General features: G+C 39.6%; 1 pseudogene; it reads left to right on the forward strand.

Moving 5' to 3' along the window:
• LOC122655238 overlaps positions 1-8,318 on the forward strand; it is a 32,627-nt pseudogene extending 24,309 nt beyond the window's left edge.
• Positions 8,319-14,917: the final 6,599 nt, after the last annotated feature.

A 14,917-nucleotide genomic window follows, 5' to 3' on the forward strand; every position in this document is an offset into this window, starting at 1 on the left:
AAAAAAATAAATAAAAAAGAAAAAAAATAACAAAAAAGTTCTGATTTATTGGTTGTAATAGACTGGGTGCTCCGCCTCATGAAGCGAGGTTCCTAGGCTCGAAACACCTTTCAACCATGGATTAGAAAGAAGAAAATGATTAAAGTTTGAACTCAAACTGCATCAATGTCTGAGTCATAGATATATGCAACAAGAGAATTCTGACATTGCTTAGTAACTTGGGTGTTTGGTGTAAGCCCTGCATGTCGTTCGAGCCAATAACAGTGGAGGGATAACTGAGTTCAACTCTAAAGAAAGAAAACAGAAGAACATTTGAATTTGTGCATTTGTCTCTGTTCTCTATTTAAGCTCCGACCTGATTCTTTTGTATCCTTGAGGGCATACTTTGATTTGATCTAGAGTTGATAGTGTGAAAAATATGAGGAGATCCCTTAATTTAGATGTGTGTTAGTTCCATGGATTGGAGCGGATAATAAAGTTCAAGTATGGGGGTCCTTAGGAATCTCAATTTCATGAGTTTTTATCATCGCTTTTCTTTTTCCAATTTTGAGTGGAGATGGACTTTTCCTTTGCCCTTGTCAAGATTACAACTATTTCATGGTTTGAATTTTATGAGTACATTCACTGCAAACACTCACGAGACACAACTCGTCCACTAGGGTAACCTAGGGGTTTAAAAGGCTTGTTGCACATGCTAAGTGCAACCATGATTCCTACGAAAGTGAGTTAGGATTTTCTTTTCATTTCTCTTTGTTTTCATTAGGTTAGTCTTCTTTTTGTTTGCTCGAGGACTAGCAAAGTTTAAGTATGGGGGTATTTGATGAGCATATATATATGTGAATTTATTGCTTTTATTTATTGTATTTTAATTATTAGAACAGTGCTACTCGAGGTATTTTTTTGTGTTTTCAGGTATTAGATTTATTTTGGTCAAAATTGGAGAATTCGAGCTTAAAAATATGAAAGACACCAATCCAGGGCCAAGATCAAGAGAGCTAGACCTTTGTGGGTCAGAACCAACCCCATCTTGAACCAAGTTTTGAAGACCAAAGTGCAGTCCATATTTCGATCAATTTTTCAGAGGGTATTTTTGACCAAGGTCTATTTGTTGGTGACATCTAAAATTTCAAATTTTGGAGTGAAGCCCAAGTCAAAGCTAGCAACTGAATAATGGAAAGAAATCTTGGAGTGAATCTCTCTCTTTCAAAATCTCTCTCTCTCTTTCCTTCATAATTTCTCTCCCTTTTCCCAAATCCCTTTCCTAAAATCTTTCCTCCTTCCCATGTTTTCTGTCTCTCCCATCTCTCTGGCTTTAAAAAAAATAAATAAAAAATAACATTAAAGGAAGCAAAAAGAAAACGTGGAAAGGGGGGGGAGATACTTCTTTTGTTTTTTAGATTTTCTCTTCCTTCTTTCTTTCTCTCCAAATTCTTTTTCTTTTTTTTTTCCTCATGCCACCTCACCCCCTCCCTCCAACGATTTTGGCTTCTCCCTCTTCTATAAAAAGGGTCAGCCCTCTCATTCTTCTCTCATTTATTATTCTATATTCTTCTATTATTCTCTCATTCTTTCATTCTCTCTTCTCCCTTTTAAAAAAAGGGGTTCATTCTTCTTAGTCTTTTTAGCTTTCTTTTTCTAGTTTCTTTGTCTAAGCTTAGAATTTCAATATAATTTTGTCTTTTCATTCTTAGAATTTTAATGTAATTTAGTCTTTTTAATTCCCATCCCCTTCTTCCATTGATGTACTTCAAGTTGTTGATTCAAGTTCAAGGTAGTTAATTTTTCTTCAATAGTTCAAGATCTTTTAATTTTATTTTTTTTATAATTTAGTTTTAATGTTCTCTTCATCAACCCCCTCTCCTTCTTTGTTTGGGGTAGGATGAAGCCATGAAGGAAGGATGGGTTGATGATTTGCATGCTTGTGTTTTAATAGACATATTCATTGTTTGGGCTTACAATTGTTGACCGCCGCATTGTGCATGTCATCCTATTAGACGATATGCAATATTGCTGTCGTAGCCATTGTGACACCATTCATGTTCATGATTTTAAGATTTAACTGTGTATTGAATACGTACTACTCATAGGATATGTTAGCCCTTTTCGCCGTATCTCCTATAGACCTAGACTATGATATATACAATGCTTTGATGTGTGATCATTGACTTACCCTAACCTTGTGGTGGATTTCATCCCTAAGAGCCCATCTCAATCTGAATCTACCATTCTTATTCTCTTACTTTTTGTGTTAATTTTGTTTACCCTGGTCAGCTTAGTTTCTTAATTTGATAATTGATCATGGTATTTTTCTTAGTTTAATTTTAGGGATATAAATTGCTTGTTGAGTACACTTTGCCTATATTGAGAGTAAAGATTTAAGCAACCCGACCTCCCTAAGTTTGACCCTTAGCTACAGTTGATACTATGCGCTTGCTGTTGTTATTCTTATCAAACAGGTCCCAAGCAACTCCATGGCGGCTCTGTGGCCAAAATTTGGTCAGCAGCGCCATGGCTTCCGCGGCTGCCTCCAGTGCTGGGAATTTTTGGTCATTCAGAGAGTTTTCATAGTCTGCAAGGTGTCTTTCGAAGGATATTGTTGATCATCTATGTCTATTTGTCATCATTGCCGATGGGGTGACAAAATTCAATGTCTACAGTTTACCCTTCTTTGGTCGAGGTATATGCTAACAACTGAAGGGCGAAGATAAAAGATCACTTGATTTTGTCACCAAGAGTATGTATTGTCGTCGCTTTGCTCATGGATGACGTTGAACAATAAAACCATTCTTCGATAAATCAATCGGTAAAATCTTTATTAGAAAAATTGATAATAGAGCTATGTTCGGCAAAACCGATGGTAAAAACCAAATTCGATAAAAACTTACCATTTAACCATTATCAGTGAGGGCTCAACCAAAAACGGGGGCTATGGGGGGCCACTCGTGAGGGTTATAAGGAACAACTCAACCAAGAACTAGGGCTATGGGGGGCCACTCGAGAAGGTTATAAGGAACCACTCAACCAAGAACGAGGGTTATGGGGGGCCACTCGAGAAGGTAATAAGGAACCACTCAACCAAGAACGAGGGCTATGGGGGCCACAGGGTTATAAGAAACCGCTCAATTAAAAAGCATCTTTAATTTTGTCTTCAACTATTTCTTCAATTATGTGAGGATGAGACAACATGAGTCGACTGGGCTTCTGTTTACACCCTATTTTCGGTCTATTTCGGTCAATAGACAAATAGACCGAAAACTATCTATATCAAGACTAACTTGTTAGTTAGTGACCCGAAAATGGTTAGTTCTGTCAGAAACGGTCAATGACAAAAAAGGGTCAGAAAATGGTCAATGACTGAAAATAGTCAGAAAAAGGTCAAGGACCCAAAACGGTTAGCGACTGACGAACGGTCAGTGACTAGTGAATGGTCAGCAAGGTGGTTACAACAAGCTCTCAAAGAAGTCACTCAAAGAAGTGGGTAGTTATGAAACTACCTGGTAACTACAGAAACCACCTGAGGATGCCTATAAAAAGAGAAATTCAAAACAAAGGAAGGGATCCACAAATCAATTAAACAAGTCTTTCATCTTTTATCTGTTATTTTCTTTTATCTTAGGAATAGTGTAATGTAGATTTCCACCCATCAACATGTCTTTTGGCTTGCTTCAAAAGACATTCATTATCATCAAGATGTAAGCTTCAACAGTTAATGGCTGGGAGAGTTGTGAAGACTTCAACAGATTTGTTTCTGTGTTGTTCGCAATTTAGTCGTAGAGTAGTGGTAATGTAAATACCAAGTTGTAAACCTCATCAGTTTTGGATATGGCAAAGTTGAAATGACTTCAACAAATGTGCTCTATGAAGTAAGTAATTTGATTTCATCTTCTTCTTCTTGGCATTGCAATCTATGCATTTTGAAAAGTCCTTGGATTACTAAGGCACTGGTGGAACCCACTCTTTGATTCAATTCACTTTATGGAATAGTTTCCTCATCCAACAACGGTCTCTAGACCAAAAAAAATTGGGGGAAACAATTTGGCACGCCCAGTGGGACCCCAGTTAGAATTGAATCTTATTGCCAAGAAGAAGAATTGCCGATGAAGGGGATCCAATCCCGAATCAGGCACTGAAAGGTTCTCAATTGGGGGCAAACCCATTGTAAATGAGCACCATGAAGCTGGAATCCATCGGCAAGGGGCACGTCTTATGTACCAGCCTTATAGGTAATAGCTGCAATAGCGGTTGGTAGTGAAAGTTTACTCTCGGTTTCAATCGTTTCCATTCTCTGCTAGTATGTGAAGGTTGAAGAGAAGGGAATATTCCTTCATCATTCCTAATTTGATGGTTTACATGGTTGCGACATATGTACACAAGAGATAAATGATACACCGCTACGGTTGTTTGAATCTTAAAACCAATTGTGTGGTAGTTTTAAGGATAGCTTTCCTTTATGACATAATGGGACACATGTCACCTTGATATGTGGTGGAGATAAACCAAACCGGTTTTATTTGAAACCATATAGTGGTTTCAAAGTTAACCTTAATTTTTATGATATGTATTAATGGGACACATGTCATCTTGATATGTAGTCTAGAAATGACCAGGGGCAACTTTATTTTAATTTTGCCTGATGCAAGGGGCAAATGTGGAGAATCTTTTGAAGGAACTCATCACCAACCAAGGGCAATGCAGGTGCTTCAATTAGGGGTATATCCCGCAATGGTGATAGTGTGTGAATGAATGGTGATGTTGTTTGAAGCCGAAATCGTCAAAAGGATACCGAGCACATAGGGACAGAGAGTCTTATGCAACCACATAGGACTTTATAGCATTGTCCATAATGGTTGTAGGGGGCATTGTTTACACCCTATTTTTGGTCTATTTCGGTCAATAGACAAATAGACCAAAATCTATTTATATCAAGACTGACTTGTCAGTAAGTGACCAAAAAACGATCAATGACCGAAAATGGTCAGTTTGGTCAGAAACTGTCAATAACCAAAAACGGTCAGAAATCGATCAATGATCGAAAATGATCAGAAAAAGGTCAAGGACCCAAAACAGTCAGCGACTGACGAACGGTCAGCAAGGTGGTTACAACAAGCTCTCAAAGAAGTGGGTAGTTGTGAAACTACCTCTCAAAGAAGTGGGTAGTTATGAAACTACCTGGTAACTACAGAAACCACCTGAGGATGCCTATAAAAGGAGAAATTCAAAACAAAGGAAGGCATCCACAAATCAACCAAACAAGTCTTTTATCTTTTATCTATTATTATTATTTTTTTTGTCTTAGGAGTAGTGCAATGTAGATTTCCACTCATCAACATGTCTTTTGGCTTGCTTCAAAAGACATCCTTTATCATCAAGTTGCAAGTTTCAACAGTTCATGGCTGGGGGAGTGGTGAAGACTTCAAAAAATTTGTTTCTATGTTGTTTGCAATTTGGTCGTAGAGTAGTGGTAGTGTAAATACCAAGTTGTAAGCCTCATCAGTTTCAGATTTGGCGGAGTTGTAATGACTTCAACAAATGTGTTCTATGAAGTAAGTAATTTGATTTCATCTTCTTCTTCTTGGCATTGCAATCTATGCATTTTGAAAAGTCCTTGGATTACCAAGGCACTGGTGGAACCCACTCTTTGATTCAATTCACTTTATGGAATAGTTTTCTCATCCAACAATGGTCTCCAGACCGAAGAAATTTGGGGGAAACAGCTTCATCATGTGAGGATGAGACAGCATCACTTGACTAAGATTCAACATGTGAGGATGAGACGGATCTATCATCAACACGATGGTAATTACGATCGTACATATCACTTTGGATTTCTTCTGGTGCTTCAAAATTACCTTTGATCCCGAGTATATCTCTGGTAGTTAGAGTGAGAACCAGTTCAACTTCTTGTTTGCATGTGCATACCGTATAAATATGTGGTCTAAAATGGTCAAGGGAGTGCAATCTTTTGGGAAATGGTGGCAATGACAATATCGTTTATATATGGGATGCTTCTAACATGATATCATACAAATTCTTGCATAGGTTTAGTGACCATTATGCAACTATTTAATCCCTTGCTTCGTGCTCATATCAGTTAAAGACACTAGAACCTCTCGAGAGAGATTACACTTGAGAAACTACACTAATGTTAAGTTACTCCTCCTATAAAATGTAAAGTGTGAGTTTTGGGATCCAAATCCTCTACTTTTGTCTGCCCAGTACTACCGTGCGATCCCACACATAAACACGGCGGAAAGTACCGCCTTACCCTTGCTTGGGCAAGGTGCTCGGTCAAGGGTAAGGTGGTACATTCTGCCTTACTTGTGTGTGGGACACACATGGTGGTAGGAGTAGGCGGAAGTGAAGGAGTCGAATTGGTGAGTTTTGTTGATTTTGTTGATGATGCCTCTGTCTTCCTTTTGCCGCACTAATTATATTTAAATGGTTCTTAGAACCACCTTCCCACGTTCCATAATGGGTGGATCAAACTTTTTCTTACTAACCGATCAAAACTTCTCGAGTGAAGATGTAACATATCAGTCATATACGCCCCACATATTTTGTTCCGGTCAAATAAGAACCAACTATGACCGCCCTGATCCAAAATCCAAATAGCCTTTCTTCCTTTGACCGAATTAGGGTCCAAACAATAGGTAAGGTAAATTTTGGTTTCGATAGTTTCTTGTCCGCTTTTATTGGTTTCGTTTAATAATAGCGGTCTGTTATCATTTTGATTTAGTTCGATTCCATTTTTTATATATATATTTTAGAGAGAGGGTTATTTGAGTAAGCGGCGTAAGGAAGCGCACCAATGAGGTGTGACAAAATATTATTGTACATCGAAGGGAAGCAAGCACGATTTTAGAAATCAATATTGGATTGGACTTATTGACCAATTCATACTGGTATCGTTTATTGACCAATACGGAATGGCTGATACTATACATGTGTAGTTTCTTTTTATGAAAAATGTTGTTTTGATCCAATTGGTATTGATATGGATCATATGTATTAGTTAGCATGAGCAATACTATAACCAATACCCAAGAACTAAATACCTGACAATAAGGTCATTTTATATGAGGAGGAGAAAGATAGACAAAGAAGGTGCTAGAGAACCCCTTGGTCGAGTGGCTAACATGGCTCTTACACCTAGATACAGTATGGTTCTGTTCCCATGGAAAATACCACCCTACTCACATGGAAATGCATAAATCCTTCTCAAGTCAGTTCTTGCGACTGTGTTCCCATTAGCTAGCGCGTGTACAGAGGGTCTAGAGGCCCAGGCAGCATTCTCTCGCCCATTTAAAAAAGAGACTTCAGTTCCTTGTCCGGCTGTGTAGCGTATGCTAGCACCTCCCATGTCTCTCTCTCTCCCACCACAATAGTCAATAGGGGGCAGTTATGTCATTTCACAGGAGGGAGAAGAGAGGTAGACAGCCGATTCGGATCTTTATCCCCTCAATTTGTCTGCCCCTCAATTTCCTCAATTCCATCTAATAGGAGGGTGGAAATGACCACCCTACCCCTGCCCGAATACACTGCCCGGAGTGGGGTCCACCTCACTCTATTAGAGGGAATTGAGGAAATTGACGGGCAGGCAAATTGAGGTGATATTTTTCTAGTTCCACTGGGCACAACTGAGGAGAGGTCTAAAGCGACGTTTTGACTGCGATGAATATTCCACGTCACTCTGACTTGGTTCTCACCCAAAGGGCGCGGCTCCATTGGATGTACGTGGGCTGGAGAGGATCCAAAAGTGGATCAAAACTTGACGCGCAAGTTGGTTACTACAGCTAAACTTGTTAACAACCTTCCATATATCGATCGCTTCTTCCGTACCAATATCAACTTTCTATCAAAGTTCTCTTGTTTCCTTGCGGTTTTTGTGTTTCTCTTTTGTGTTTTTTTTTTCTCTCAATTCGTGATTAGATTTTCTGTCTTTCTTATGATTCGGATCGTCGTTGTTAAGGTAGAACAAAGGCGTTGTGGTTTTGAATCTTTTCATAGTGAGGTTGGCTCTTTTTTTGCAGGAATTCAAGAACAACGAATTGGTTCTTGATGGTGGCTTTGTGTTGCCTGAATCCAAATCAAAAGGTAACTTATTTTGTATTTCTAAATTAAGTTATAATCATATTTCTCCCCTTCAAGGCTTAATATTTATATTCTTTTCTAAGTGATATCCAGTCTGAAATGAAAAAGGCAAAGGCAAAGAGATACTTGAACAGCATGAGATAAAAGCAGGCCATGCAATTTTCTCAAAAATTCCCAATTGCAGATCGTTGGCCCTTAAATTATTAGAAAGACTGAAAAGCATTTGATTTGAAGGATCCGCCAACTCCTGAAGATGTTTGTTATCATGGAATAAGAAGAAGAAGAAGGGACTGAAATTTTTTTGCCTCCTGATAGGTCAAAAGACCACCTCCAGCGAGCACAAGCTCATTGGTGCACGCATTAGCGAGACGGTCACCCAGCGAGAAGGAACGACCATGTCAGGTACGAGACTGAAGGAGCAAGATACGCACTGACTGCGATCCGAGGGTACAGCTCATCCCCATGTCGGGCTTAGCCACAGCGCACCCAGGTCGTAATGCCTTAACCCCAGCCTGTAGGAGGAGCGACCTCCATACTTCAGGTAAATAACGCACAACTTGCCATGAGCTAACATGGCCCGAGATTCTCGCCCACATTGCGCCTAACCAGGCGCATGGGAAGTTATGGATAAACACTATCCCACTTATCATTAAAAACATTCTCACTCCACTCTGGGAATCTAGCTTTCCTATTAGGGCACGATTCTGCCCATCGCCCACCTTACGTAAGGGAGGTAACACTCATCACATCATCTGAATTCAAATTTGATTACCTGTTGCTCAGAAATCTAACTTAAGCATCAGAGTGAGATCACCGGCGACGCCCGGTACTCTGCTAATCTTGTTTTACAGGTAGAGCGCGCTTTGGCTAGTTTCTTGACGCAACAGATTGGCGCGGTCTGTGGGAATGATTATCACAAGCCTCTAAAACCTCTACCAGACAATCAATCTAGGATCATGGCAGGCGAACAGAACGTGGTTCCCAACACTGAAGTTCCATAGCCGTGGAAAACCCAGTAACACGCAGGGTGACAAAGAACACCCGCGGTGGGGGGTGATGAGCACATTTATGTGTGAAATCTTAGGGCATAAAGCATACATTTTACCACATTGGACAGAGTTACTCGGTGCTTTCTTGTGCTTTTCAGGGTTTAGGTGAATTATTGTGAAAATGAAGGAGATGATGCTAAGGAGATGTTTTTAAGCTTTTTAGAGGTGTTAATAGTATGGATGCTTAGCCCATCGAGTCAGCTTCGCAACGGTTCAAATGGCACTTGATTCCGAGTTGAAACGAAGAAGTTATGGCCGTTTTCGTAACGACGCGCGAAAGTGGTCTGTAGGGGTTTATTTATAATTATTAACAGTCAGATGGGGATAAAGTGAAGTGGAAGTTTCGGATTTCAGGGGCCTTAATGCAATTATCAGAAGTTACTTTACTGTACCCGAAAGATTCCATTTGGAAGGCTCTGGACAGTCCAACTTCAACTTGAGATATCTTGGGCTCCCCAACTCCGAATTGGACGAAATTTGGGTCTATTTTGGGTGATTTTTTGTAAGGAACACAATGGTGAGGCTTATATAAGCACCCCATGCTCCACGTTTTCTGAAGGACAGAATGGGTATTTTATTTATTCTTAAAGGAATCCTAGTCATCACCCTTACTCTCTCTCTCTCCTCCAACTTCTCAAGGGCAGTTCTGGAATTCTACTTGGGATAGATTTATATTTTCTCATATATGAAAGGTTGAAAAATCAAAGATGCTTTGATTTTATTGCTTGGAGAAGATATCTACAAAGAAAAGGAAGCACTTGTTAGAATTGGAAGTTTATTTTTCTAGAAATAGAAGGTCTATGTAAACAATTTTCTCTTCTTCTTCTTTCTTTTTTTTTTCTTTTTTTCTTAGGATTCAAGGCATTGTAAAAGAGGAAAGAGAAGAGAATATTCTCTTTTCTTAGGGAATATTTCTCCTACACTTCTATCTTCTCTCTTCTCCTCTCTTCCACCTATAAATACCCTCTACCTCTCTTGTAGAAATTGCTCATTCACTTAGTGAAATTTCTTCTCTTCTTCTCCTTCTAATTTGTGATTTTTGACTTTTCTAAGTTCTAGTTTGCTTTTATAATTTTTAGTTAATGGTTATAATAGGTTTAGTTATGCTTTAATTTCAATTTAAGTCTTCAACTGGGTTGTAATTTCTTAATTCTAGTTTAGGTTTTAAGCCTTCTAGTCTAAGTTCTTAAGTTGATGACAAGACTTGAAGATTTAGAAGAGGAGGCCATGGTAAGTTTATGCAAGTATTCAAGCTTTTCATTTACATTCATGCAAGCACATCCAGGTTTTACTATCTAAACTCTCAATCTCATTCTCCATCTCCTCTATCTCTCTCTATCTTCTTCTTCTTCCCCCTCTATTTCTTTTATTTTAATTTTATATGGTTGTGGTTTATGGATGCATTTTTATTCCCTTATTTCTTTTTATGTGGTTAGTATGTGTGGCTGCATTTTTATTCCTTTCAATTCGCTTTAGTTTGATAGGTTAGATGCTCATGTGTTAGGACGCCGATTTAATCCCTTAATTTTGTTAGATGCTTATGAGTTAGGATGCATTGATTTTCGTTAGTTTAATTAGTTTAATTTAACATTTTAATTTGGTTCATTTTGCATTACTTTTAAGTTAGTTAAATAGAGTGGCGTATATTTCCTCGTGTTCGACCCGTAGCTACGATTGACCTGTACACTTGCGGTTTTATTTTAACTCAAACAAGTTTTTGGCGCCGTTGCCGGGAAGATTATTGTCCATTTTATTTATCTGATTTTTAAGTAGTTCGAAGTGTTTTAGTTTATTATTTTCTCTTCTTACTTTTTGAAAAAAAAAAAAAAAAATCAATTTTTGAAAATCTCTTCTTGTTTCTCTTCTGTTTCAAATAGTGTGCGCCCAATCGAAAGTCCTTCATATGCTTCAACCCTCCATTTTTTGGTGTCCCTCATAGGATTAAGTTACCTATGACGCTACATCTTGACTTGGTTGGGTGGATTGACATGTGACTTATCTTTGGAGGTGACCACTCTTGATAACAGGAAAGCGACATAGTGAGAGTGTTGGAAACATAAACGTATAGTAGACCTCCATTCTACATCAGAATCCATATTGGAGTCGCACGTAGGTGGCTATAGAAGACTATATGGGTTCCCTTGTTGTCAACCTAAATGGCATCCTTACAGCTTTTGAACCATTGTTTCACTTTTTGAGGGATAGAGATGCACTATCTACCTTGGGCTCCCTCTTGTTTCTAGTTTTTTTTTTTTTTTTTTAAGTGTTTTATTTTTCTTTAATTTTTCTAAAGGAGACCTCATATCTGTTTAGGTGGCTAAGGTGCGGACTCGTGATTCAAGTAATCGTCTTATTAGAAGACCACCTTCTCTACCACCTTTGACCATGGGTGACCAACAACCCAAGACTCTTAAGGAAAGGTTTTACCCCACCAGGGCTGCACAGCCCTCATGCATTAGTCTGCCTGTTGCTACGGGGAATAACTATGAACTCAAGACCAACTTCATCAGCATGCTACCCCATTTCCATGGGATGGCTAATGAGGTTGCATATCTCTTCCTTAAAGAATTTGAGGAGGTTCGTGTTCTAATTAAGGTCCAGAATTTGACTGATGATGCAGTTAGGCTTAGGTTTATACCCTTTGCCCTGAAAGACCAGGCCAAGAAGTGGCTCTATGGACTGCCAACAAACTCCATTAATACATGGGATTAGTTCACCATTGTCTTTTTGAGAAAATTCTTCCCTCTTCACAAGACCAATAAGCTTAAAAGTGACATCCTCCAGTTCAGGCAGAAACCACATGAGTCCTTTTCTAAATTCATGGAAAGATTCAAGGACCTCCTCTTAGAATGCCCTCACCATGGTTTTGACTTGTGGCAGCTATGCCAAATTATTTATGAGGGTATTGATTATCAGACCAAGCAACTTGTAGAGTCTATGAGTCCAGCAGACTTTACTTCTTTTTCTGAGGAGAATGATGCATGGACATTCTTAATCAACTTGGCTGATAAGACTAGGGAATGGGAATCTTCCCAAGAGGCTGAAAGGACCACTAAGGGGTATCTCATTGAGGGTATGCCAGCCAAGGAGGCCAAACTTGATAGCCTCATAAAACGGTTGGAGTCCATAGTTCTTAAAGAGTCTATACCAGTTAATCCGGTCAACCAGGTCAACCATGTGTCGGTATGCAGTTGATGTCAAACCCCTGGACACCTTTCTGAGGAATGCCCCAACACCTTGGTGGGCAATTCCAGCACTAAGAATGTAAGTGCTCTCTACCAAAATAACCTATATAGCAATACTTACAATCCAGGATGGAGAAATCACCCCAATTTCTCCTGGAATCAAGGGAACCAAGCAGGCCCATCCAACTTTAACCATCAAGGCCAGGTTGGTGCCCAAAGGACCAACTATGCACCACAAAGCCAAGGAATGTCTCCTAACCCCTTTCGCCCTCGTCTTCATCCAGGACCTTCTATTAATTCTGCTAGGCCTCCTCTCCTTGCACCTTATCAGCAACCCCCAGGGTTTACCAATATAGGAGAGGCAACAAGACTGAATGAGATGGACAACAAGATAGCTCTTCTCATGACAAACCACAATAACATGAAAAAACAATTCACCCAGCTTGTCACAATCCTGCATGAGAGGGAAACAGAGAAGTTACCTAGCCAGCCTGAGCCAAATCCTAGGCATCAGGTTCATATTCAGCAAGGTACCCAAGCTCCTCCAACCAATGTTGCATAAGGCCAACAACACCAAGGGCCCTCCAGACAGATAAATGTTGTTTATGCTTTAAGGAGTAGCCGTGAGTATCAACAGGCTAGTGCACCTCAATCTTTATCATCTCATACTCCTGTTGACTCTCCCCCTTCTGAAGAGGCCATTGAAGTGCCTACTATTTTAGGTTCGTCTGATGAACCTAAAGATATACCAGATGATTTGGTTGAGGAAACCAAAGAGGATTCTGTTGAGAAAGTTAAAAAGACCAACCCTAAAAGAATTTATACCCCACCTGCCCCTTTCCCAAATAGGTTGGTTAGCAAGAAGTCTCCTTCTGTGGAGAAGATATTGGATGTGTTCAAACAGGTTCAGGTGAATATCCCCTTGTTGGATGCTATTGCCCAGATCCCCGCTTATGCTAAAGTCCTCAAAGACTTATGCACCCAAAAGTGGACCACCAATGTGCCCAAAAAGACATTCTTGGCTGCTAACATTAATTCTCTAATCTCACAGCCAGTAGCAGCCAAGTATAACGATCCGGGAAGCCCCACCATCTCTTGCACTATAGGCCATACTACTATTGATCATGCCTTATTGGACCTTGGTGCAAGTGTGAACCTCTTACCCTTTCATGTCTACCAACAACTGGGATTGGGAGAACTGAAATTGACCAAAATTACTCTTCAAGTTGTAGATCGGTCGGTTAAAGTTCCTAAGGGAATGATTGAGGATGTCCTATTGAAGGTTGAGAAATTTATTTTTCCTATGGATTTTATTATTTTAGATACCCAACCCACTGCCAACTTCAAGGACCAAATCCCAATCATATTGGGTAGATCATTCCTAGCTACCAGTAATGCTTTAATCAATTGCAGGAATGGTCTCATGAAATTATCTTTTGGTAATACTTCTATTGACTTCAATGTGTTTAGGTTGGGCAAGCAGCCTGACATGGATGAAGAGGTGCATATGCTTCAAGGATTTTCCAATGATATTGATACGTTCTTTGAGATTGATTTTGATTCAGGATTTCAAAAATGTATGCAGGAATTGGAGGGTGTTGATGATACTCCCTTATCTGAGGTCTGGAGCATCCAACCACCTTTGGAGCCCCTTTGACCCCTATCCACTTTCATTCCCAAATCCTCTATTATTGAGCCCCCCACATTAGAGTTGAAGGCATTTCCCTCCAACCTCAAGTATGCCTTCTTAGGACATGATCATACTCTTCCTGTTATTATTGCTTCTGATTTGACTTCTATTCAGGAAGAAGAGTTGATTAAGCTTCTAAAGGACTATAAGGAAGCCATAGGTCGGACCATGTCTGACATCAAAGGTATTAGCCCCTCCATTGTTCAACATCATATACATTTGATGGAGAGTTCCAAACCTTCTAGGGAACCCCAAAGGAGGGCTAATCCTGTGATGAAAGAGGCAATCAAGAAAGAGATCCTAAAATGCTTGGATCATGGCATCATTTATCCTATTTTTGATAGCCAATGGGTGAGTCCTGTGCAGGTTGTGCCTAAGAAAGGAGGAGTCACTGTAGTTGAGAATGCCAATAATGAGTTGATTCCAACCCGTATCCAAACGGGATAGAGAGTATGCATTGACTATAGGAAATTGAATGTGGCAACTTGGAAGGACCACTTCCCCTTGCCTTTTATTGATCAGATGTTAGAGAGACTAGCTGGCCATGAATATTATTGTTTTCTTGATGGTTATGTAGGTTATAACCAAATTCCTATTGCTCTAGAGGACCAACACAAGACCACTTTCACATGCCCTTATGGAACCTTTGCTTACCGACGTATGCCTTTTGGGCTTTGCAATGCCCCTGCTACATTCCAAAGGTGCATGATGAGTATCTTTTCTGATATGGTAGAGCACTTCCTAGAGGTGTTTATGGATGATTTTTCTATTCATGGCTCTACTTTTTCTAATTGCTTGCATCATCTCTCTTTGGTTCTTAAAAGATGCATAGAAAAGAACTTGGTCCTAAATTGGGAGAAGTGCCACTTCATGGTAAAGCAAGGTATAGTTCTTGGTCACAT

The sequence above is a fragment of the Telopea speciosissima genome, chromosome 3, assembly GCF_018873765.1.
Source record: "Telopea speciosissima isolate NSW1024214 ecotype Mountain lineage chromosome 3, Tspe_v1, whole genome shotgun sequence".
Lineage (NCBI taxonomy): Eukaryota > Viridiplantae > Streptophyta > Magnoliopsida > Proteales > Proteaceae > Telopea > Telopea speciosissima.